The following is a 27,756-nucleotide window of genomic DNA, read 5'->3' on the forward strand; positions in this document are numbered from 1 at the left end:
AATGATGGCCTTAAAGTGTATTGATACCCAGAAACAAAAAAGTAGTATAAGGAAGCTCAGCAGTCCTTAGATGAGGTGGCGACATTAGTTTTCAGGCTTTTCTTCCTTTATTTGTGCCAGCATTTTATGCTAGGGTGAAAACAGTCATTCGCTGTAACATATAAGGAAAATAGAAACAGGACAGGACTACAGATATCTGCTTCTCTCCTATTTCTTATACTATAGAGGGGTAGGGTTCTGTTGTCATTACAATTAACTGCAACAATGTAATAGATAAGAATGCAAGTCAAAAAATACATGAATATATATATTTTTTTTTTTACATTTCTAACAGATATAACACCTTTCAATAGGATAGTTTACAGACCATAAGGGAAGAAATAAGAAGAGTCCATTGTCAGGGTTTACATGCAATATGGCAGGAGCCTGCAGGCAATAGGTATAGAAACCTGCAATTGTCTTCATTTACAGGAACCTCGTCCTAGTCACTTTTTTTAGATCTGTTGCAGGGACAAGTGAAAACGACATTAGATGCAATGGCTCAAAAGATGGTTATTTCAAAGGGTTCTGGAGGAGTTTAAAATCAGCTAGAGATCGATCCATCCCAAGACAGAGGAGTTGAGCTCTATAAAACACTCTGTGATTGGAAACTGTTGTAACATTTATCTACAGAAGAGATTATTACATATCAAAAGGAATTTTGTGGGAGAACTTCAGTTAAGACACAAATCATCAGTAAATTGACACAATATCAGGTTATGTCTCTTGGTATATCCTCCAGAAGTCTCTTTATTGGAGCTTAATACATCAACACGGTCCCCAGCTGCTATGCCCATTACAAGATTTGAATTTGGATGGGTCTTCTTTCTACTCAGGTTACACAGGCTGTTAATGCCCGAGACCATTTTAGTGTCTTCCTAAACATACAAAAGGAATCTCAATTTCCTAAGCAAGCATTCAGAATTCCAATAAGTGAAGATGTAATAAGGATTTTTAGCATTTCTTATAAAAAGTGCATCAAAAGCAGAACAGGCATGTATAGAAACAAAAAGGCAAATAAATAGATTGTATGTACACCCAAAAGTTTTTTTGTTTTGGATAGAGTACAGAATGGTTAAAGCCAAACCACAGGGAAAAGATAACTTACACACCGCACATTCAAAAATTTTACCTTTCAGCATACCGGCTCTTACACCTAAAGCTGGCCATACACTGTTCTGTTTTTTTTGTTGAGCGTTGATAGAGGAATTCCCACTGTTTCTTTTGTACTCTGATGGCGGCCGCTGGCTGTTAATTGGCTGCCGGCTCTGTTCGTTAGAAGATTTTCCTCAATCGGCTGATCGAGGGATGCCAGCTGGAAGGGTGCTGAAATTCACATAATGTATGCCAAGGCTAACTCTTGAATTCTGGGCACTGCAGGGAGCAAGGGATGTGACTCCAGCAGTCAAGTGCTCCAGTCACATCCCCGCCCCTCCTCACTATTACCAATTAAAAGAAGGCTTTCTGTGACTGGAGGAAGAGAGGCCAGAGAGGGGATGTGTCATCAACTCTCCTCCTCCAATCAGGTGTGGTTACAACCAGTAAATAGATACCCCACATGCCCAGGTTAAAAATTGTGTGCGTCCGTGAAACTGTGACAAAATTCAGTACCCCAAAAAGTCCATAGACAACTCTTTAAAAGCCCCTACAGGTCATCAGTTTAGAGATACATGCAAATATATGCCCTAGAATTATTGCTCTCACTCCGGCATGCGCGGCGATACCCAACATGTGTATCGCGATTGTCGTTTTCATACGTAGGTCCACCCGACGCGTGTTTATGTAAAAACGCACGTGCTGGTGGGGGACTTTTTAAAAAAAAATTCATTATGTTTACATTTATTTTATTTAATATTAATAATAAAAACTGTTATTTTCTTTTTTACTTTACTTTAATTGCTATCACATAGGGGGGCTTACAATTCCCCATGTGATAGCATATTGGCAGTGACAGGTACTCTTTAAGGTGATTTGGGGGGTCCAAAAGACCCCTAGTGTCACCTTTACACTCTAAATAAGCTATTGAAGTGCAGATCACACTTCAATAGCTTGTTGCTGGGCTTCAGGAGCCCAGCACTGACAGCTATGGGACCAGAAGTGATGTAATCTGCATCGCTCCTTGTCCCATAGTACCATAGGTGATCGGTGAACGGACATTCGCTGCTCTCCTGACCAGCTTCACCCCGACACCCGAGATGCCAGTTCCGGGCCCGTAGGAGGGGCAGCGGAGCCCAGGAAACACAGCGGGGGTGTCAGGCGGGGTGGGGGGTGGTGTGGGGGGGGCTTCACCGGCCCGTAGAAGCGATCTGGCGGCTGCTGAGCCGTCAGAATCGCTTCTATTGTAAAGCCAGCCGTCAAATGTAAACAGAGTCTGCCTCCGAGCCCGATGCCAGTGACATACACTGTACTCCACCGGCCATGAAGGGGTTAATATCAATTTAAGATACCACAGAGAATACGGCAGTGTAAAACTAGCCAGCAGCAGGACAGCTTTAGCCATGAAAAGTAAGCCTATGCAAAGCCTCTCCAAGTCCAAAGAACTTTCATAAATCTCCTAACAGCACCTACATTCTGCTAAAATAACAGCAATAAATATGAAGGTGAATAGAGCCAGTCATTTTTGCAAGTCCAAGAAGCATGTTGTAGTTAAATGTACAATGCCCTAAACTGTGCTGGGAGGAGAAAGAGAAGCATGTTAATAGTGTGAAACCTCAAGCCTACTTGACTGCTGAGAAGCATAGGGCTAAAATAACGCTGCAAAGCATGTAGCCTTGCCCCAGAGATGACAAGGACACAAAATTGAGTTGGAAAGGGCAAGGCCACAGGTTTATTGAATTACCAACATCATAAAACATATAAACATCACCAGTGTCAGTCACTTCTGTACTGTGAGCACCTGCAATAAAAGGGACCTTCCGTTACCATTAGTGCTGGACAGGCATTAGACTAACTCAAACATCAACTAGAGGGCGTAGCCTATTAAAGGTAACATCTCTCGCTTTCAAGGTCAAACAGCCAATACATCTGTGACAAAAAATTCCTTGCATCGGGCAGATGAGTGGGGAAATTCACCTGGAGCTAACATTTTTCCTAAATGATGGTGCAAGCCTCAGCTAAGCCTTACAGAAAAGTTTGCTCCGCCTTAGCCCCTTCTGCAAAAGTGGGCAATCCCAACGGAGCTAGTTCACATTTCTTGAGCATGGATACTCCCACTTAGCCAACCATTGCTTCCAGCAGTCAAGGCCCCCTTTCACTAGGAGAGGGTTGCAAGGGCCTTTATTCATGTCTCAAATGTAATGTAAAAAGCAAATTGCGGTTTAGATTTAAAGGCCCACTCCAGGCAGGAAAGAAAAGCGACCCTGGCAGTGGTACCAAACCCACACTGAAAGGGTTAACTGCTTGTTAATCCAAGCGGTAGAAGAATAAGGTATAATACTTAACCCTCCATATGTGGCATCCACCCCCGAAAGCCTCATCTCTAAGGCGGTCGCAGACTAATAGACCTGCATTGTACGTAAGGACGCCAAAGACATACCCACAACTCAAAGCATCTGAGAGAAGAGTGCTGATGGTTGGAGGAAACAAAGAATAAGGTAAGTATTACAGCCTTTTCCTTTAACCCTTGCAGTCCGGAGGGGCCTTACTGCAAGGATATTATTTGTTTTTCCACAGAGTTTTAAAAACATCAACTAATACAACTATTTATTTATTTTAAGAATATGTTATGAAAAGTATAGTAAGTACCCCAAGCCGTGTTGATATTAGTCTCCTGAAATCCCCTGTATGGAAGAAGGAGCACTAGCAGCCAGTCAAGCTCCTCAACAATGAACATAAGCGGTATGAGAAGAGTAATGACTTTATTAGTAAGTTGCTGCTCCTTTGTTGACCAATCAACAAGCCAGGGGAGAGTCCGCGTCCTACTGTAGTGCTATAGTTGCAGTGGAGGTCCCAGACCTTGATTTGCACCTGATATGCACCTTTCAAAAGGTAAAACAGTTGTCATATAGAGTATGTATTTTAGCTGTTTATTTTTGCATGAAATGAAGACTGTCATTCTGTAATAAAATCAAAACCTGTGTAATCTTTAGTCTCTCCTATTACATTACATTACATTACATTCTATCACATTTGAATACTCAGTTGGTATTTCTGTAGCACATAACATAAGTTTGCTCTGATCGCTTAAAAAAAAAAAAAAAAAACACAAAGATGTACTTTTTTGTAAAGACATATTGAACTAACACCATTGTAATACGTTCAGCCAGAAAACAGACATTCCAAACCGATTTTTCTCTTTAAGTAGATCCATAAAAAGAAAGTTTTTCAAACAATGATAAAACTGGGCACTTTCTGTTTTATTAATTTAAACCGTTAATAAAAGAACAAACCAGCCTGGAGTAGCAAAATGCACTCTCTCCAATCTATTGTAGGAGAAGAATGGGCTTGGGTGCTCAATTAATTTTTGAAGATTCTGTCTGGCTTACGCGTTTCTGATATTTCAGTACAGATCCCAGATCAACAAAGGACATTGAATACAGAACAGTCATGGCTCCCTCTACGCATGGAGCAGGCGTTCTTGTTCATTGTACGTTCTAACTTTTGTATGCTACTGTAACGCATTAAACAAAAGATGTCTTTCGAAAATACGCAGCTGCTGCTTATTATTCTGATTTTTTTTTTCCTCACCTCCTGGATAGTTCGCAGTTTTCTCTTTTTGATTTTAAAGACAGCGTCTGTTGCTTGACACCAAAGCCCACCCATTAAATATGTGTTTTAATGTAGAACAATTCATCTTGAGAGTATAGGAGAGGCTTTCCTTGATCTGTTTTATCTTCATCTAACAAAGGAGATGGATAGAACACTTGAGACGTGGTGGAGCAGGTACTGATAATAGAACATTAAAAAGCTATTGTCATTTTGTCTTTAATCTCTGTCTCTTGATTACAAAACCTTACAGATACACACCTGGAGAAGGGCATCATGTAATTCTGAAAGGAAGCCCTATTCAGCCTGTGAAACAAAGCCAAAGCTAGGGTTAATGTACATACTTTGTCAAAGCCGTATATATTATCCACTTTACAATTTGCTCAGAGGGCACTGCATCTCTCTGCTCATCACTTCACTGGCTCCCACTCACTGAATAATACCAAAAAAATACCCCAATAACATGTAGCACCCCCCTGACCTCTAGACGCATGTGGGGGACTTTAGAGGCAGGGATGAGTCCTCAGCCGGTTGTGGGATGTATATGGGAGAGCGGGTAAAGGGCTACAAACACCTAAGACAGTACAGACGCCAGGCTCATCAACCATTTCCCAGCTTCACAGTGCAGAGAGCCTTTAAACTGATTGCAGTAATGCTGTGTACTGTAGAACCTTTGCTGGTTAGCAGACATGGCACAGAATTCTTAAAATGAGACACCAGAATTCCTGCAGGGTCCAAGCCTACTTCTTCTCTGGTACCTCCAACAGATGAAGTTCTTCCCGGTTCTCCATCCTAGGCACAGCACAGCTTCACCCTTCACTGGCAGTACAGTTGCAGCCCCTGACTGGGTCTTCATTCCGGACTACTTGCAGGCACAGTCAGACAGCACATAGAGCACATCACATCATGCACCCTTCCCCAGACAGGAGGCTCAGGATGGGGGGGGGGGACTCTCACAAGGTCAGCCCCAAATAATAACGTCCCCCATCATGTACCACTGGCCATGAACCTCCTAGTGACACATACTGTATATTCATAACATCACATTATTGGATGCTCTGCTCTGTGGCAAGGTCACTCCCAGCAGCCGGCAAGTACAAAAAAAAATAACAGAGAGCTTAGAAGAAATCAAATGAGCACAGACGGACTATCAAATTAGCTAGACAGAACTAAATTTTAGGAGCCACCCCACTTAGGGCAAGGTGGCTACAAACATACAAAGCCATCCACATCTCTTTCCCCAGTTACATCACCTCCTCTCAAAATATCGCTCAAACCATCCTCTTCACTCTTCCAATAACCTCCTGTTCTCTAGCCTCCATGTCACCTCCTCCCATGCTTGCTTCCAGGACTTCTTCAGAATCTCTCCCATCCTCTGGAACTCCCTACCCCAATCTACCTGCCTATCTCCTACAATGCCCGCCTTTAGGTGCTCCTTGCAAACTCACCTGTTCAGGGATACCTATCCTGCCTTCACCTAAAAACTGAACTTTTACTTTCTCCATCAGCCCATTCCTCACAATTAATGCTTCTTTTGTATCACTTGCCCTTCCCTTTATATTGTAAGCTTTCACGAGTAGGGCCTCCCTGACCCTCTTGTATTGAACCTCCACTGTCTCTCATTATTTTGCAAAGTGCTACACAAAATGCTGGTGCTATATAAATCCTGTATAATAATAATCATAGGCAGGGCTCCAAAATGCACAATAGTAACAACATCTAAAAAGAATGACGTTATTCGATTATTCAATACAGTTAGATAGTGTGGACAGCATTTCAGCATACAGAAAAAAAAAAACAAGTCAACAGCATGTATTAGTAAATTTGAATTCTCATCAATTCCCTTAATAATATATAAATACCTTGTGCCAATCATTAGGCACAAACCATCCATCTGGGAACCACCCCTACTACCACCAAGCACTTTTTTCCAGACCACTCTCTATGCTTGAACAAGAAGGCTGAAATCCGGCCCAGCAGCCAAGGTCCTCTCTGTAACAATTTTTTGTTATTACCAGACTCAAACTTATCACTTCCCTTTCTTAACAGATGGTAGCGGGATGTTAATGTTTCCTTTTCCCCTTGAGGAGCACTCTAGACTCCATCAGCTGTCTCTTAGCCACTTCCGCTGCGTTAAACCCCCTTCCCATCCAGGCCATTTTTCAGTGTTCAGCGCTGCAGTACTTTGATTGACGTTTATTCCGTCATGCAATGCTGCACTGACATAAATTTTATACCATTTTTTGGGGACAGACAGAGCTTTCTTTTTGTGGTATTTAATCACCACTGGGAGTTTTATTTTTTACTTTATTAAGGGAAAAGTACCGAATTTAAAAAAAAAAACCGGTTTCCCCTATGTTAGATGATAAAACATTTATTATTACCCAATTTTTTGGTAAAATATAAAAGACGGGGTCACGTCGTAAAAAGACACCAAACATGTCAAGCCTTAAAATTGCACGCACGAAACCTCAAAAAACTACAATACCCAAAATTGGCCATAGGCGACGCTTTAAAAGCTTTTACCGCTCATCAGTTTAGTGTTATCAGTGATTGAGAGCACTAAAATGATTGCTCTCACTGCGACGTTCGCGGAGATATGTAACGTGTGTAGCGCAATTGTCATTTTCACAAGCTGGCGCCGTGAATGCGTATTTACGTTTATATGTGCGTAAATGTGGGGGTGGGGACTTAATAATTTGGGGAGGGGGGTGTTTTTTTACTTTTTTATGTGACTTTTATTTATTTTTTTACTCTTTTTATGTTTTTTTGCACTTATTGTCATTGCTATTATATGGGGGGATAACAATCCCCCTATATAAAAGCAAAGGCACACTGACAGGTCCTCTTTATGGATACATTAGGGATCTCTAAGACCCCTAATGTCACCTGGGGACCCCAAAAGAAGCTGATGAAGCACAGATCTGCTTCATCAGCTTCTTCTCTCTAGCTATAGCAGCCAGATGACTGACAGGTGAATGCAGAAGTGATGTTATACACATCACTTCTGCATTCGCAGCACGGAGGGAGGTCATCAAGGACGAAAATGCTGATCTTCCTCCTGACGCCCTCCCGAGCCGATCCCGGGCCACAGATGGGGCAGCGGATCTCGGGATTGAAGGTGAGGGGTCAGGAGGGGGGGTGACGGCGGATCTCGAGGGGGTACGATCGGTAGGCTATAGAGCCGCCGATCGTGTGTATGTGAAACAGCCGGTAACGGCTCTTTGCATTGAATTGGCTTTTTCTGCCCGTGCGCACGCGCAGAAAAAAAATGCCGTCTGGAGACGGCAACCCGCAAATGCGAGTCCGACATCCGTCCGTTTTTTTGCAACGGGCGGACGGCAACCGGTTGAGTCGTCTATCTGTGATAAGTATCTGGACACAAGATACTGGCCAGAGGGTACAAGGCCCCCTTGTGCTCCACCCATTCCTCCCTGACTCTTCAGATAGATGCTGGTATTGTGGCTCCTCCCGTGCAGATATGTTATATATTTTTTGGTCCTGCCCCTCACTGACATCCTTTTGGACTCAGGTCCAGTTCATTATTCCAAAATGTACATACTGTACCATCCTCTTAGACCCCTCCTTCTTTTTACTCCACCATAATCACTTCCTCTTAAAAGCTACAAGCGCTCAGTCCTCGTTCACTTGATAAAGGTGGCCCAGGCTTGTACCCCATCTCTTTGGAAGCAGTCTTCACCACCTACTATTTAAACTGAACTATGAGGTGAGTGATTTCCACTCATCCTCATAGTTTGAGCTGACGTGTGACGATGAAACTGTCACACGTCAGCTCAATAGATCGGGAAGTGAGCGAACACATACCATCGCTCGCTCACTTCTCGATGATGTCCCTGCAGAGAGCCGTGACTGTCACTCACGGCTCCCTGCAGGGATTGCCCCCTCCCCTGTCCGATCTTCCAGCGCTGACTGGAGTGGTAGCTGCTGGTATACTGAGCTTTGGGTCACGGGAGGATGCTAGTTTATGTCCTCCCATGGGGAACTATGGGGAAAAGCACTGACCCCATAGTTCTTCTTTAATCTGTGGTTCCACAAAATAAACCACATTAAGCATATGGAGAATCTCACCAGCTCGCTTGTGAGAAGGTGAGGGGAAATACAAACACTCTCAGTTGATTTTGTTTTTTGCAGTAATTGCTGCATACTGGCACGAAATCATGCTGCACATCTACAAGAAAACAGGCAGGGAGAAACATATGTGCCAACTTCCAACTCCATTCTATTTTGTTTTCTTACAAATGTCCCCCAACCTGTGTAAAGAAAGAAAAAAAATCAACTCTGGCTTCAATAGCTCGCCACACAGTACTCTAGTTTCACCACAACTTGTCTTCAATCTTTTGGGTTTACCCATGCTATATGTCATTTACTCCGGAAGACCAAGGACTGTACGTGCTGTGTAATGGCACAGAATGTGATGCTGGCGTCATCATGTAAGTGCCACTCTCTAGATCAATAAGGACTGCCCAGGGCTGATGTAAGAGGCAAAGAGGGACATTCTATAACTAACCTGGGATGTTGAGTAGAAAAAAAAAATAATGCAGAAAATACATGTTGTGGGGATACATGAGGGATGTCATTACTCTGGAGTTGGGCTTTAACTTGAAAATTATAGCTGGTGTTGGGTTCCCTTTCATTGTAACCACCCTGTGCTTCATAATTGTCTTACATGATGTTGGTGTAGTTCTGTAGGAGCTAACATGTAACAAAATAATTTACTATATTTAGGCAGCCGCTTTTCACTAAGTGCCTAGAATACAAGCATTACGATTTGGGTTTAAGGATTTTCACATTCTCATTGTAATAACTCGGCATTGTCCCATTTTGTTGATACACAATAGGTCTATATATCAGCTGGAAAAAAATGCTAATACACTGATCAAATCATATTGCCTTAATAGGTAAGTAATTCATCTACGCTGCAATTTCATTCATGTGGTGAGTGAATAAATGTTATTTTAATGAAGTTCTTGCAATTTGCATGATACATAATGAATCCCTAGGAAACGGGTATTTGAACTTCTATGATATTACCTGTTTTTTTTTTCCCTTTTTTATTCTTAGCCAGTAATGAAAAACATTCATTTGGCTTAGAAATAGCCCATTAACCCCACTGCGTGAATACATTATCTTCTCCGATTATTCTGAGTTTCACCAAGAAGTGACAGTTGTTTTAATAGCTGTTCTCCAATGCCGGCTGGTACGTAATCTTTTCCTGGACCTCAAGGTCTGTCTGAGATCAAAATATTAAAGGCAAAGGAATGGTTTAATAATTAATGAACTGGAATATTATTTCAAAAGGAAAAATGTTTTCAAGAAACTCTATAAGGACACAGTCTGGAAAAAGGATTGAAGATAATACGCCTAGCTCGGGCTTTCAATTTTCTAAAGTCTCTTCGTCCTCTCGTGCACTGTGCACCGTACACTGCTGATTAGTCACCAAACGCATCTATTCATGTCTTGTAACCTCTTCAGGCTTCGGAGACTTCTCTTGAAATGGGAATCCAACTTCTGTAGGTAGAATTTTGTCTTTGACAAGCAGGGTTGGATTTTTAGCCAAGCAACCTATGGGCAGTGAAGCTCTTGTGCTTTAGGCCCTATTCATCAGCTGTCCACCCCCTACATCACAGCCTTGTGACGAAGATAAATCCATAGAGATGATCTACTACAGTATTATATCATAATGTTAGCAATTGAAGCAGGAAAGTGAAAAGATAGGCAATAGGCCTTTCAGTGGTTCACGGAATAAATTTTAGCAAAACGGTTCAACAACGATCCAATGATTCAGCTAGTGTAACAAATAACCATGTAATCTTGACAGCCATTAAACTACATTTCTTAGCCAGTAAAAGGTGTCTACAGAAACATTATCCGAAATACAGTATATTGATTCATGGTTAGCTACATTAATGTGAAACAGGTTCACGGTAATTAGCCCCCTCCCCATCACCACATTTTCATCTTGCTTTCACTTCCCCCGCCATTCTTTGAGACCTCAGGGAGTAGGGTAAGCCTTCCTGTGTGAGCTATGAGTCACTCAAGTCATATCTTACATGGGGCTTTGGACACTCTCCATATGGCAGCACTTAGTGATTGGCCTACCACTTTCAATCACATGCCTGAAGTATTTTCTATACTACCAACAGCTACACAGAGAGGTGCAAGAGTGAAAGGAAGGTGAGCATGGAGTTGCTGAAGGAGAGGATGTTATTAAAATAAATTTGTTGTTCTGCCCTTTTCTTACCTTTCCAGCATTCTTTTGTCTCTCCAGTCTACTGCTGAATTCCCCCAAAGGTCCTATGCAATGTTAAATCAATAGTTATACAATGTTACCATATGCCTGCCAGCCCAATTATGACAGTTTTTGAAGGTGAGTGATTGGCTAAGTAGCACTGACTTATGGGAGGCAAGGGACGTGTCGTGTTCCTACCATACCTGGAATTATCAGGCTTTTTATTGGGCCTCCAGCAGTGGATTGGGAAGCACAAGCTGAGAAGTGCAAAAAAGGTAAGGACAGTTTTGTACCAAGTTGTTAGTAAACAGTGACTATGTGCAGTGATACAGCTTCTACTGCTGTGCAGAGTCACCCTTTACTGACAATCAATCTTTCGCTCTATTCCTACTGCATTTCTGTTGTCTCTTCTGCAACATGCAGGGCTAAGAGGTACCACCAAAAAGAGGGCAGGGGATTTAGTAGATGTGTCGAGTGACTGGAAGGTAGGGATCATAAACCAGAGACTCCTGGGAAATCCAAGTGATCTTGTTACAGTATCTCCAGGGTCTGTGTCTGTGCAGCTAGGGTCATGGCCTGCCCTGTCCACGTGCAGTGTGTCACACTCTTTTCAGCTTGTAGCCTTTTGGCTATGGCTAATTGCGCATGTAAAAGTATGTGAATTAACATGCAGTGGCGTGCATATCTGACACTGGCTGTGTTCACAGCTACTGAAGTGTATTTACAAACCTTTGCTTATGGTGACCAGTGCTTTGTCTTCTTGCCAGTCACCCTGTATGTGTGCTTACCATTGCTCTGCCTTGCTTGTTGCCGATATTGATTGTTTGACTTTGCCCGTATCTTCTCGCTCCTGATATTCTCTCCTGCTCTTTTCTGATATTCTTGCCTGCCGTATTCCCAGATCTTTGCCTGGAATTTGACTATCCTTGCCTGCCACCTACTTCAATCCCTGCTGACTATTTGACTATTTTTGCTTGCCGCCTGCCTCGGCCCACTATAGTCTAATTTCCCTATCTTTGCATTGTAGCTAAACTGCTCCTGCAACCCCCTTGGTGGGGCAATCCTGTGGGTCACAACCTGGTGACATCTTGTAGCTAAGAAGCCCGGAGATCACTAGGGTCACCAGCCCATCACTGCTCTACTCTGCAGATTGCTCTGGTAAGGACCAAAGTGTCACGTATATTCCACACCTCAGATGAGCATGCGTCACCTGCCAGGGGTGTCACCTATGACAGATATGACATCTATAAAAAGGGATAACCTGTTAGTATACATTCTTATGGATAGTATGGATAACAATCCTGAGTGCCTACAAAATTGCTTGGTAAAGGTATCCTGTGCTCTTGATCACAACCAGGTTACTGTAAAAATGTTTTCCAAGCAAATATTATTTCTTTTAATCCACAGGACAAATGGGTAAATGTTCTCTGGCTTTTGACAAATATTTTTTCTTTTCTTCCTTTCAAGAATGTGAGTACAGCTGTATTCTGCAATTGACAAACTTTTACAATATGCTCTTTGTCTAGAATGTAGGCTGCCAATGCCTTCCTTTCTCTAGTAAAATTATACTGTAGAACTCCATGACATATTAGTTCTAACAACTTTCCTATCCCTGCATGTAAATATGTCTGTCCTGATATCTTCAAACTCTGGAAATTCTCTGATGTTTCTTCTGTTCTCTTTGTAATGCGTTTAAGATTTGGGTGCTAACAGTGTCCTTAGAAATTCTAGCTCATTTTCAAATTTGCAGGGTGTGACATTGATTTTGATTCCAGAATTCAACATTTATCACTAATGGCCTTTAAGTGGCATGCTCTCCTTCAAGGGTGATGCTTCCTCTAAGGTCAGCCGGTGTCTCTTTCTTACTCTTTACTAGGTGCTTTCTATGAGCATTAAGGCTCAAACCCCTTCATAAAAATAACTATTTGACTAGTTCCATGATGTACTACTGTGACTCTTAAATATTTAAAGCAGCCTTCTACAACCTTTTTACCACATAGGAACCCTTGAAATAATGTTAGGTCTCAGTGAACCCCTGCTTAAAATGATATATTATAAATATATTTACAGTTTGCAATAAATCAGCCACACCACATTGGTGGTCGTGAGAGAAGGATCCCCTTACACTGGTGGCCACTGAAAACTTTTTCTTACTAGGGTGATGCAATAAATGAATTTGCATATTTTTAGCATACTTACGGTGCCTACCGTCCTGTATTTGTTGGGACATTCTGTGTGTTTACTCAGCTGTCCCTCAAATGCTGTTTTCCAGGCTGCGTCTGTCTGTCACTACTTCTGCAATAAAAAAAACTAACACTTAAAAAACATTGCAAATCTCCCCAGAATAGATTATTTTGCTTATTACAAATCCTGACTCACCACTATAAATGTTGACCTGTAGTCTCCAAATTATATCCAGAGAAAAAACACCATAAATGCAGCAAAAAGACTATACACTAGGTCAAAGTGTATTTTTATTATTTGCAGAAACAGTCCCCCCACCAATTTAAAACATGACAACGTTGTCATTGTTAAAAATCACACACAACCAACAAACTCCAAACTGCACATATGCCATAGAGCAGCATAAACAGAGGTTCAATTATTGTGTTCCTTATACTAATGAATCTCTACCAGGGAATGTAATCCCTTTTCATAGCCACACCTTATGGGGAATAAATCCCTTTACTCATTAATCACAAAGTCCCCAACAAAAAGTTTATTTTCCACGTGCTATAATCCAGAGATAAATCCAGTGATACCAGCTCTTAAAAGTTAAAAGTCACTTAGTTGCCATGACACCTTTAGTACCTCCGATTACAATAAACTGGGATTATGGTTTCCATTTTTATTTCACTTTTGTGCAAAAAGCATTCACATCAAGTCCACACCAGCGCTTGCAAGATATGGAGACTAGATGGATTACGTGTCTCCTTGGGTACATTGGATAGGCATAAACTGCAGGTTACCAACTCCCTGTGAAACTAGTTGTCCATCACCATACTTTCAAAGAACAGTCTTTTTTTTAAATTTCTGAAAGGCACAGGCCCCTTTAAAGGGTATTTCATGATTTTCCATTATCAGAGGGACCATTCCAGCTGCTCTCTGATGAGCTGTGGTATTACCTCTTGGTGGAACTACATCTGCTGTGCAGTGTTGGCTTGTGGGCCAGACTTCTGGTTTCCCAAGTCAATGCATTTTGCCCTAGATTGACAAATATTATTGAGCCCCCAATAAGCAAGACACCACACCCCTATTATACCAATACATCAAAACAATAAGAAAAGTGTGGGGCTTTTAGGGCATCAAGTGCAGGGATGAAAAACACAATTTTTTATATCAATAAAATTTACTACAAAAAGTGTTAAAAAGTAAACATACATGCTAAAACAATTGAAAAAAAAACAAATTACATTTTCAATTGTTTTAACATATACTGTATGTTTACTTTTTAACATTATTTGTAATAAATCTATTGATATAAAAAAATTGTGTTTTTCATCCCTGCTCTTGATGCCTTAAAAGTCCCAAGTTTTTCTTATTATTTTGCCCTAGATTGGCTGGGCTTCGTCAGGACATTGTCCCTGTTACATTGTGCCTACAGCTCATTCATATGCAAACCGCTGGAAGATTTGCATATGAATGGTGGTTTATTTATATACAAAGCCCACTGCAGCTCTTTCATATGCTAATTATTTCCCCCATTCCAAGGCATCTTGTGCACCCACAATAGCCACACCCATACCAATCACACTGAGCACCCACACAAACATCTGGGTACTGGGCATCCACTGTGGGGGAAGCAAGGAGAGTCTAGGCATTTTTTACCTAACCCCTGCATTGCATTCACTATGTTGTACATTATGTTCTTGACCCATGCACTGCATTCACTATGTTGTACATTATACTACTGTCCCCTGCACTGTACATGCTATGTTGTACATTATGTTCTTGACCCATGCACTGCATTCATTATGTCGTACACTATACTCCTGTTCCCTGCATTAATATGCTATGTTGTATGTGATACTCCTTACCCCTACACTGTACACACTATGTTACACATTATACTCCTGCCCCATGCACTGTACATGCTATGTTGTACATTTATACTCCTGACCCATGCACTGCATTTACTATGTTATACATTATACTTCTGACTCCTGCATTAATATGCTATGTTGTATGCTATACTCTGCACTGTGCACACTGTGTTGTATGTTAAACTCCTGACCCCTGTACTGCATGTACTATGTTGCACACTAATGTTGTACATTAATAAGTTGGGTGAGTCCTAACTAGTTTTATTACACAGGATTTTTGCTGCCTACAAAAACCTTCAACCCATCAGCAGCCAGCACAGGTGTCACAGTACTCAGTAGGATGGTCAGTGCCAAATTATGTTTTCTAAATATTTTATGCTGAATGTGTTTGCAGTGTAATTGGTGTTTATCACTGTAGTCTCTGCCAGAACTGTTGGGTTGCCACACGTTAAGTAGACTGTGCAGACTAAAAAAGATGTAGCTAGCTTAATACACACAAATAATTTATTAATGAACAATACCATATTGGCTGTGTTTCTGTCCTTATGATAAATCTTCCTGTCAGTACAGTAATTTAAAAATGAAATTGTGCAATAGATTCATTGTATGCCTCTTGTAGAACCATGCCCATTTTAAAAGAATGCCCCATCCTTAATTAAAGTAAATTCTCCACTAGCTTCAGTGTAAGATTGTAAGATTAGGGATAATCTCTGACCAGTTGAATGTTAGGTTAGGTTTCAGGGGATTAAAGACGATGATCACTACATCATTATAATGTGAAAAAAGGATGCCATGATAACGTCCCACAAGGGGGTGGGCCTGTGACACCCTGCATTCACAATATGTACTTAGTCTTCTGGGTTGAGTGAAGCAGGGTAGGGGACAGCTCCACATTAAAGGTAGTATTTTAGGTCAGGCTGCTATATTATTTTTAAAACCTCCATGGGGTATTTTTTAAATTCAAAACATTTCGCCTGAATTTGTCCTTTAAGTATCTATGGGTAAAGGGTCTAATTTTAGGTTCGGGGCACTGGTAATTTTTTATGGCCAGGTTAAGTGTTAAGGTTTTATTTTAAAGGTCAGGTTAACCAATGACAGTGCTTCTTTACTGAGATTCCTGAGGCACTCTGCATCTTGTCACCATGTGCATGAATGTGTGTAAGTATTTTAATCTGTCTCGTTACCAGAAAAATAGACATATGTTTTAATTCTATCAGCTCCTCATTTTAAACCAGTATACTGCTTTTCTATAATTCTGTATTCTCCTTTAAGCACTTGTTGTTTGAGCTTCAACTGCAGGCAGCAGATGGTACAACTTTACCTGGGTGCTGTGGTTGCCCTCAGATGTGTCCATTCAAGAGAGACAGAAAAATGAATACTATGGGGTCTATTCACAAAGCTGCCGAAGGATCTGGCCGTAGCTTCGGCCGATCCTTCGGCTAGCTTCGGCACCAGGACCCCTTCGGTTCAGGAGAACCGAGGGGGTGCTGTACGGCTATTCACAATAGCCCGTACAGCTCCCGATCACGGCCGAGCGGTTCAGTCGAGCGCTGAGCCGTGCTGAAAGACGAAGCTGACCGTGCGGCCGGCCATTGGCCTGCCGACAGCCTGCTTCTGACAGCTGGGCGGAGCCAGCCGTGATCTTACGGCTGGCTCCGGCCACTTTCAACACTGTATTTTTAGTATGCCATATGCAGGATGCCCCCTGTACTGCGCCATTGATTGCTTAGATGCTGGAGGCCCCACAGCATTCTTCAAACTGCGAAAAGCTTGTATTCGGGTCAAACTCCTTGTCAACCCAAACCCAAAGCTTAGCACTAGTGGTCTCTGGGCCTCATCATTTTAGTGGTTGCTGGGTCTCAATATATTTTTAGTGTTTCCTGGGCAACAATATATTTGTAGTGGTTCCTGGGTCTCAATATATTTTTAGTAGTTCCTGGGTCTCGATATAATTTTTTTTAATGGTTCCTGGGCCTCAATATAAATGTAGTCCTTCCTGGGTCTCAATATATTTTTGTTGTTGTTCCTGGGTCTCCTTATATTTTTAGCAGTTTATGGGCCACAATATATATTTAGCGGTTTCCGGGTCACTATATTGTTTACTGAAAACTGCACTGAATGCTTGTCCAGGTGTTGTAACATGTGCTGGATATATTATTTTGGCATATCTGTATACAGACAGTGAAAGGGAAATGACAAGCACAGTCACAATATTCATTTCAAATGAGCGGTACTATTCTGTGAATTGTTATAGTAAAATAATACATGGATACAGCATGGTGTCCTACAGAAAGAGAAATGCTCTTTTCTGTGCAGCGCCGGTTGCATGCCGAAATATGACTTGTGCTTTAAAAATGTCAAAATATGTTGATGGTCTTTCATTAGTGGAAAAGCTTATTTTGGAGAACGATCACTGCACAAAGAAGAAGAATAGAGCCACTGTGCCCCCTAGCGTCCACTCATCAAACTGTTTCCTTCTGCATCTTGGCTACCAACCAGCTATAACCTGAAAACAAAAATGGGTTCTAGCCACTTCAGCTAGCTGTGCACACATAATTATCAAAGCCCAATCTGATTTCGGCTATATCGGACTTTAGTTCCATGCTTATAGGCACCAGCAGTAATCCCAAGCATCTAATCTTAGGGGAAAAGGTGATGAGATGTGTTTAAAAGCCATGTCTATTGTTTTCCCTGAGATAAGCCAGAACACAATATTAAATCTTCACTTCAGCCAAGCAGTTAAATACACAGTTACAATAGAGCTGCACACAGTGCTGCTGAACAGCAAAGCCGGTTGGTGACCTGCCTTTTCTCTACTCCATTTAACATATACAGCCACCTCCCTACCACTTGCCAAAGTCAAATTCAGCCACTCACAGTTGCAGTTATAAAAAAATATTGAATGATTTTATTGAAAGTATAACTGAACTAATTAGTGGGTTTTTTTTCCCTCTACCTGTATTGTAGCCTGTGCTGGGATAGGGTTTTTAGCATCTAAGGGCAAAAGTCTAAAGTGCACACCCATGAGCTATAAACTACTTCAACAGAATAGGCTGCAGATTTTACTAATTTTGCGTCCCTACCTGCTGAATGCGGCTTGGACCTGCACAGTAAATCAATAACTATTTAAAGAGATTCCATCACTATGCCCATTCAGCATGACAGGGTCTCTGTAATGCCTTGCCCATGAAGCAGCGCCTGAACACTGACACAACGGAGGAGATGGCATCATCAATCCCTGTAAGCTCCCACACATGCCAACACCTGGTATTTTGTGATGACTGCAATGTACGTTGTAGGAAGAACATGATCGGGACTCTGCCTCTTGCCACCCCTTTAGCTTGGCTTTACCATCTGGAGGCAGAGTTCTGATCATGTAACAACAATCACATGATTGGGAGTCCACCTCAACAGCTTCCAATCATTCATGGTTACTGGGAGCTGTCTGTGACAGTTTGGAAAGTGTGCTTGAAATGTGCAGTGAGCTCGTTTTCAGCACACCACAGCAGAGCCCCATGGATGGATATATGCCTAAAGGACCACCCAACATCCTGCCGCATATATGTGTTACGTTAGCAAGAAGAGGGTAAAGCCCAACTGTCAACCCTGTTATATTCACCTCCCCTGCAGCTCCCTCCTACATTGCAGCTGACACAAAATACCAGGTGTCAGCATGTTTACAGGGAGTGATGATGCCACCCTCTTCATCATGACAATGTTTAAGCCCTGCTTTATGGGAGGAGGTCATATGCTCCCCAATATCCAGAAGCACCATGTCAGTGATGGATTAAGGAACAGCTCATCGTGGAAGGACGTATAACTTTGTTGGGGGGGGGGGTAAACTTCAAAGAGACCCTGTCACTTTTTCCTGAATTCGCAAGGGAACAGAGTCACTTTAAATAAATGGTTTAAGACGGTGGTCAGGACGCTAACAATTTTAGAAGATGATATTCTATTTCTCTCAGTACCCTTTAACCCTTTCCCAAGTTAGAGCAAAGTTCTTCTTTTCTTACATAACAGCTGTTGGTCATCTTAATTCATTTCTCTTTGACAGTGAAAGTTGCCATACTCACTGATCACTGCCTCATGGACCCTATGAGGTGTCTGCACTGCCTAACAATCTCCACTAAATGAAGCTTTATCAAAGTGTATATGAGGCACAGAACCTGTTTAATTCATTTAAATTGTATATTGATTTCTGGCAGGCCAGGAGGGAACCATGGGTACAATGTGCAATGACAGCAAATCATCCTTGTACTTTTGTCGGGAAAACAAATCGTATATATATCTTTGTTGTAGCCCCCCCCCTTCTCCCCTTCACTGCAGTTATAAGAGTCGGCCCGCTTGACCCAGAGAAGTACTATGCAACATTTATGCAAAGCTCCTTCCATCCTTTATTCTGCAATATCATTTGTTGCTGCATTAATAAGGCCACAAAGCAGCAGTAAGCAAGAAAGATAATTAAATATGATGATGGAGGCTTCCTGCTGTCTTAGCTACGGGTAAAAATATACAAACAATAAGCAGAGAATCTTTTCATGTTGCCATTTGGAGATTTGATTTGTGATGCGGCTAAGCTGGATTCCGGGAAATTGCATTATTTAAACATGGTGACAAGCGAAAGGAAAAGGATTAATAATGTCAAAAAATTTGTGTTTGATAGTTCAAAGATCACAAGCTTAGAATCCCCGCCGGAGTCCAGGACGTAGACTTTAGAAGAAATATATAAGTGATGCTGTGCTCCATGTTTGCATCTCAATGTTTAAAGAACTCTGGGCATGATTATTCTTTACCCTTGCAGTAAGGCTACTGCTCACAAAGTGTTAAGTGCTTGTTTTTGTCAAGGGACAAAAATTAAAAAGTTATATATTTTTTAAAATACTTTTTTAAGAACCTCAGAGTTGGCTGGCTGCTACCTCAATCCCTGCACCTCCGCTCCAGCGATGGTATGTCCCTCGGAGTCCTCATGTCCCATACATCGTATGGGACATGATGGCTTACATGACCTTGGACCACTGCAGCGGAGGGGGAGAGAGATGGCAGGGACTGGTCTAACAGCTGTCAGGTTAAGGTAAGTATAACCTTTTTTTAATTTTTATTCTCAGATGAAAACGAGCACTTAACCATTGCAGTGTGGGGGGCAGCAAGGGTTAAGAATAAATATGCCCAGAGTTCTTCTTAGGTTTTGACTGGAGTATCTTGAATGCTGGGCTTTCCATAGAACCCCTATTTCTCCTTTTGTGTAGGCCAATAGTAATTTAGCTGCAACTCTACTTTTTTTATTTGTACTATCTCACTAGTGACTACCCAATCTGTAACCTAGCCTGACACCACATACCACAGCCAAGTCACCTTTTTGGAGCTTTCATAATGTTGACATACCCCTGCATGTACCCCAAATATTAAAGCCTTCAGTTCACTCTTGCGCAGTTGTGCAGGCTCCTCTCCTGGACTGAAAATGCTTACTCTGATTTACTGTAGACAGTAAGCTTCTTGCAATGTGCATTAGAAGCTGCAGCTCAATAGAGCCCCCATAGTTTTCTGGCTGGAGGATATCCAGAATCATCTAGCACTTTTCTCCCCAGCTTTACTGACCCTGCACCACCCCTTTCATTCATTGGATTTCAGTTCCCTCAGTCATGGAGGCTCAGCATCACATGTGTGCATTATCTATGCAAATGAAGCCTGCCTAGAAACAAAGCTTCTCAAGGCAGATACCTACCCAAGGAGCTATATTGATATTTTTGTAACCAAAAAAGATATGAGAGAATCCTCCGAGGTTCGATGCAGAAAGGGTTTGGCAAATCCATTAAAAGGTTTGTATCAACGTAGAGGATATGATCCCATATATGCTTTAGAAACCACTCAATATGGAGAGGTTTCGGTATCTGCCCCAACTATACGGTTAATAGGAAAAGTATGGTCAGCCTATAATTTGTTGATGTCTATTACAGGATTTACTAAATTTATATCCCAATATGGGCTAATAAACGACTTCTGGAGGGATTCAAACTTTCTCACGGGGTTATTCACAAAAGGGTGAAGAGTTTGGAGAAGGCAGGAGAAGTGAACAATCTAGGACAATATAGCTGCTTTTGAAAAATTCTCAAATTCGGCTCACTTTCCAGTTCAGCTTTGTTGTCCTAGATTGTTCACTTCTCCGGCCTTCTCCAAACTCTTCACCCTTTTGGAATAACCCTGAGTTTGTTAAATGGAAAGAGACTGGTTCCGTGTATACTTTTCAACAGTTGTAGCGTGTGTTTGTCCTTCAGAATACACAATTTTATAAATATTTTCAGCTGAGACTCACTCTTTCAGATGTCCAGATCATCTTGATGAAGATAATCGAGCAAACTTTATGAAGGGGCTAATTTCTAATACATGAGTCTATTGTTGAATAATTTTTAACAACAATTTCCTCTTAAGTGTAGACGTGGTTGGGAAATAGATATAGGGAGATTAAAAGATGAGATATGGGAGGCAATTAAAAGCTCAGTTCAAACGGTATCCTTATCTGCTTCTCACAGACTGATTCAATTGAATATTCTTCATCAAACTTATCGGACCCCTAAATTTCTTTTTAAGTTCTGTATCAGATCAGATAAAAAATGTTCTAAATGTGGGGTAGGACCGGCTCATTGCTACACCTGTTGTGGCGTTGTCCAAAATTAGTAAGATATTGGGAATCTATAGAAATTATAATATCATTTTTTAGTTCAATATCCCTGACACCCCCGGTATGCATTTTCAGTCGACTGAGGCGTCTCCTCTGTCCAAGGGGAATGGGTGGCAGAAATGAATTGTTTAATTGATTTAGAAAAACATACTTTTAACATAGGGGTATGTCAGAGAGGTTTGTTAGAATCTGATGAAATGGTTGTCTTCTGCTTATCATTCTATATATAATTCTATTTTTTTAAGGTACTTATATAATATCATATCTTATATAAGAAAATAAATGCTGGAGTCTGCTCAACAAATCACCTGTGCTAATATGTTATACTATGTTATATTTTGGACAATAATTTGTATAGTTTGCTGATTATATATTTGTTTCTTTACTTTTTTTGTTATTGGTAAAGCTTAATAAAAATTATTTGATTAAAAAAAAAGATTTGTAAGCAGTGAATGCATTTGGTAAGTTGAGCCTGTAATACTAAAATTGGTCGGAAACAAGAATTTATTGACTGAATCTCATAGCAGCAAATGTTTACTTGTGAGCGAGAGTACTTGTACTGTAATAGAAATCAAAAAAAGACTTTATTTGATTCAATTTTAGGTGAGCTATTCATCTTTGGAATTGTATGCCTTGATATAAGACTCTGAGGTTCATTTACTAAAGGCAAATAAGCTATTTACTTTGCAAGGGAATGTTCCCTTAGCTTAGTGAAGGAGATGAAGCCCTGCTGACATCATCCATCATCCATTCCTGCGGAAGAAAAAAAACTGTTTTTTATTTTACTTACATGTGATTGGGTATTCTTTGCAAAGTGAATTTCTGACACATTCACTAAGCTAAGGGACATTTCCTTTGCAAGTGAACAGTCTATTTTTTTTGTAAATCAACCCCAATCTGTTTTGTAGGAAGTGCAATGTGGACATAGACGACCATAAGAGGTATCTAACCAGTCTAGGAAAGCGTGTGTAAATTGGTCCTTTTAATAATTGCCCTGAATGCTAAGAAGGAAATGTATACATGTGCATTGTTTTTCTTCATTAGGCCCCTTTCTGTCACATACCTAGATGGAGACCTAACTGAACAGGGGGCTACCCTGGCACCACTAGTCCAACACCCCTGGAGATGGTAACAGGCTGAGGGAGAACCTAGGGAGGCACGAGATTATCTGGTGATGTTCTGTGCTGGAACTTGAGTATGATGACCAGGATAATGCAGCCACAGGAATCAGGAAGGAAACGGGAATGGCAGGAAGCTGGACTGGATACAGCTGGAGCACCAGATGTCAGGAACTGCAGGATATCGACAGAGCTGAGCAGATAATCAAGGTCAAAGTAAAAGGCAAAGGTCATACACAGAAGAATCAGATGGGATGACAAATCGATAGAGTCGAGATCACAAGTCGGGGTCATACACAGGATATTCAGCTATACAGGTGAAGTGTTGAGTCAGTAGTCCAAAAGCAAAGTCGAGTTCATAGGCCAGGGTCATACACGGATCAATGGAGTCACAGGAAAAGATTGCCTGGGAGCAGGGAAAAGTTTAAAAGGTGCTCTCTAATTGGACACGGTGAATTGTGATGTCATAGCAACTCCCCTTGTCCAATCAGAATACGCATAGCATTCATTGATAAAAATACTAGGTGTTCTCTGAATAGCCATGGTGCCGAGCTAGCGACCCCCTGTGTTTACAGAACAGAGAGAAAGTCGCTCAGCACAGACACAGAGCAGGGCCCAGAAGATCGCTGTAAAGCACTGTACTAGTATAGGCTACTACAGTGTTTTCAGGATCCCCATGGCCCTTCTAGGTTGAAAATGTATGTACTTACATTGGGCAAAGCTGTACCAATGTAGATATATAGAAATATTTATTAGGAATGCACTGAAATTTCAGCCGCCGAAACATATCTGCCGAAAATGGCAGTTTTGGCAAAATGACGAAAGTGTCAACTTTCGGCTTAAATAGTGGTGCATCCGTGCTTTCTCTCCTCCCCACTTTGCACTGCTCTGTGTCCCAGCATGATGGACATAAACTGTCACAGGAGGTCTTGTGGTGCGGGATGAGAGCGATGTGAGTGACTGACGTCTCTCCTTCCGCACCGCCCAGCCTCCTGTGACAGATCAGCAGAGTGGCGGTGTCGGGGCAGAGACAGTTGTCAGCTGTCACAAGAGGCCGGGCTGACTGCTCGCTCAGCCTCCTGTGACAGCCGATCCAGGATGGAGAGCGGTACAAGAAGTCAGTGATCAGAGATCGCTGAGTGTTTGTAAATAATTGAGGACAGAGTATGTTTACTCTATCCTCAATTATGAATGAATGGGAAGTGATCAACATCACCTCCTGTTCATTCATGATTGTGGATATCGTAAACACACTCTGTCCTGAAGTTATGAATGAACAGGAACACTCACTATAGATGATTCCTGTTCATTGATAGTAGGGGCTGCAGAAAAAGAGATTGAGGACTGTATGTCCTCAATCTCTTTTTCTATTTTAAAAGGGAAATATCAGGGATCTAGTTAGACCCCTAATATTTCCCTGAAGCCCCCAACAGTAAAGTAAAAAAATAAAAATATTTAATAAAAATAAATAAAATAAGATATAACAAAATAAAAACATTAGAAAAAATAAATAAAAATAAAATATTTGAAAACATTTGAAAAGGTTAGAAAAAAAAACATTTTCGAATTCAGCCTGACATTATTTTTCATTTCGGTTTAGTTTACGTTTTAACATTTTTATTTCGGTGCACCTCTAATATTTATACCTAGATTTAGCTTTAAAGTAACATTTTTGTCATGTCATGTGCCATGAGAAGCATTCCTCATGTTAAACAGATGTTCAGTTTTACTTACTTGAAGCAGACTACACTTTTTATCTTTATAAAAGCTGCAGTGTATAAAACTCATGTATCCCGGACCGGGGTTGTTAAGACATCTATTATCTTCATGAAGGAAACGGGTTACACAGACTTACTTCTTATCGCAAGCCATATACCTTCATTTGGAATGGACCCACTACAGTGCTGTCCTATACTGTTTCTCCATCTTTAACAAGGACATCTCGTCCTTGTAACAGTTGTTTTTCAACAAGGATTCAATTATAATGAGCTAGTAGCCAACATACATTAAACTATAACATGCTATAGTCATGCATTGCAGAACAGAAGCTTATTTCATATAACCTATGTAAATAAGCTGTTTCAGACACATGCCATACCGATGCACGTTACCAATTGTGACTCATATTGTAATAGGTGAACATTATTATATGCAGCTCCCCTTAGGCAAATCAGCATCACGTGAGTTGTCATTTACCATTATTGTGGCTGCCCTTTGATTCAGAGTCAACGACAGCAAAGCGTACACACACACACACATACATTGAGAGCGCCAGCACGCTAAATATTGTGAACACAAACACTAGAAGCTAAAGGGATTGTTCTGAACATTTATTATGCAGAGCAACCAGTCGGATCTTCTCTGTAAGGAAAATTCTATTTAGCTGCTATGTTTAGCAATAAATCTTTTTCCCTCTGGACACTCAAGAAATGTCTATAAGCTTATTTCACAAAGCTTTACATGAGTGAAGGAATCTTTATCTTTGGCCAGATGACTAACTTTAGAAAATCGAATTGTGCTGAAATAACTAATTGTTTAATACTATAGCCCAACATTGACTATGATCTATGAGTAAGGCCCATAATCTATGATTGTTTGCTAAAAGGCAGTACAGACAGTTTTTTTCACAGATACAATAAATATGGACCACAGTTAACTTTTTTGCTATCACATAGGGGGCTAAGAAATCCCCTATGTGATAGTTTACGTGGAAGGTCCCCATTATGGAGACATCAGAGGGTCTCCAAGACCCCTAATGTCACCTAGGGACCCCCAGAGAAGCTGATGAAGCATAGATCTGCTTTACCAGCTTCTCCCCGGCTTCTGTAGCCATGAATGACAGGTGAATGTGGGATTGGACAGGTATTGGGACTGCATCAAGGACTGCATCAAGGACTGCATTCAGGGACTGGAGAGGAGATCAGAGGGAGTCCTGTTCCGATCACCCTATGATCTCCTGTGACAGAGCAGCCATGTCAGTCCCGGCCACACCGGGCACAGCGAATCTTGGGACTGACGGCGACAGCAGGGGGCCGGCTGCACACCCACACAAAATACAAGCGATTAGGCGTCTCTACAGATGCCAGAATGCTTGTATTTAAACAGCTATTGCCGGCTGTTTACGTTTAACTTTTTTTCTTTGCTTATGTTTTCACACTCGTGCGTTGCCTGGGCGCTGCGAACAAGTGGGGGCAGGGAAGGACGTCTTAAAACACCCACCCGCATCTACAGGGCTCCCATCCAGCCGTTTAGGTATGGCCAATGGACAGGAGGTGGTTAAACATATTTTTTTAATGCAATCAGTGAATGTACCTGAATTTGACTTATCAGTGTCTAGCAAACTCTGTACAGCAGAGCTCAGAGAAGAAGAGGGAGAAGCAGCAGAAGGAACCGATCATTTGTCCTGCACTGCAAGGGACACGCTTTTAGGAAGAGAGATCAGAGTGACAGAGAGATATGCTCATCATTCTGCTCCTTCTCCTTTCTCTGTGCATTCATAGGGTGCGGGTGAGGTAGATAACTATAAGTGAGATCAGGCCATCTCCCTTGCCAGACACAGGACTGTACTGTGTTGCAGAGTTGTGTAGATAGCAATACTGGATGGGCAGATATATAAAGCCTTTGACAGGTAAATTTGGTGGTATTTAATCACCACTGGGGTTTTTATTTTTTACTATATAATGAAAAAAGCTCTGAAAATGTTGAAAAAAAAACAATTTTCCTTATATTATGTTATAAAACATTTATCAGTACCCCATTTTTTGGTAAAACATAAAAGTTGGGGTCACATCGGGTAAGTAGACACCAAACATGTCAAGCTTTAAAATTGTGTGCGCCCACAAAACCGCAAAAAAACTACCATGCCTAAAATTGGCCATAGGAGGCAGATCAGGGTTGGGGGAATGCTGATCTCTCCTCCTTCTCAGTGTTAGTAGCCACTGTGACGTTTTTGGGCTGCAGGGGGAACAGCAGAGCCTGCAAAACCGGCAGCGGCTGGAGAGGCGGGCGTACTGTGCGTGGTCATACGAACGATCGGTCGGCTGTACCAAACACTTGTATGTAACAGCCGGTAATGGCTGTTTACATTCTCGGCGGGCAGAAAAAAAAATCACGAACATGTCCACTCGCCGGGAAGCACCCGTCGTCCGCCCGTGTTTTGACAATGAGCAGACGGCAAGGGGTTAATTACCTTATAGGCAGTAGCATCTTCTGTGGAGTCTATTCCTGAACTTGTTGTTTATGTTGGCCATACACTATGCGCATTCCAACCGTTTCTGTATGAACTGGCCGAAATCCGCACAGTGGGTGCCGCTGTCGGCACCCTTCCGTGTGGCATCCCTCAATCAGATTGAAGGAGCCGGTTGGAAAATCTTTGTACAAATAGTGCTTGCAGCCAATCAGCTTAGGTTCACCTGTACACTGAGTGGCCAGCTTATTATGACCACCTGACGTTTGTAGGCAAATTAGCTATAATTAGCTATAATTTCGTGCTGAAGTTGCTAGAGGGCCAGACCATTATAAATAGGGAAGCAGGTTGTTTACCACGACAGTAGAAGTGATTTTTTTCTGAAGATATGGGTAAACAACGCAATTTAACAGCCTTTGAACGTGGGATGATTGTTGGCGCTCGGAGTCATGGAGCGAGTATCAGCAAAACAGCAGAATTCGTTAAATGTTCAAGAGCAGCTGTTGTTAAAGTGTTTAAAGACTGGACTGTCATCCGAAAATCTGGGTCTGAACGTGTGAATTGTGGCCGTCAGCGACTGGTCAATGTTAGGGCAGAACGGAGAGTGGCAAGACTGGTACAAGGCAACAGAACGGCAACAGTGCAGTGTCAGATTCCTCGCATCACCTTTCAACATCTCGTGGAGTCACGAGGCGGCCCAACAAAGTCATCTTGTGGAGTCATCTCGTGGCCCAACGAAG

Source organism: Nanorana parkeri, unplaced genomic scaffold, assembly GCF_000935625.1.
Source record: "Nanorana parkeri isolate BGI_ZX_2015 unplaced genomic scaffold, ASM93562v1 scaffold1234, whole genome shotgun sequence".
NCBI lineage: Eukaryota > Metazoa > Chordata > Amphibia > Anura > Dicroglossidae > Nanorana > Nanorana parkeri.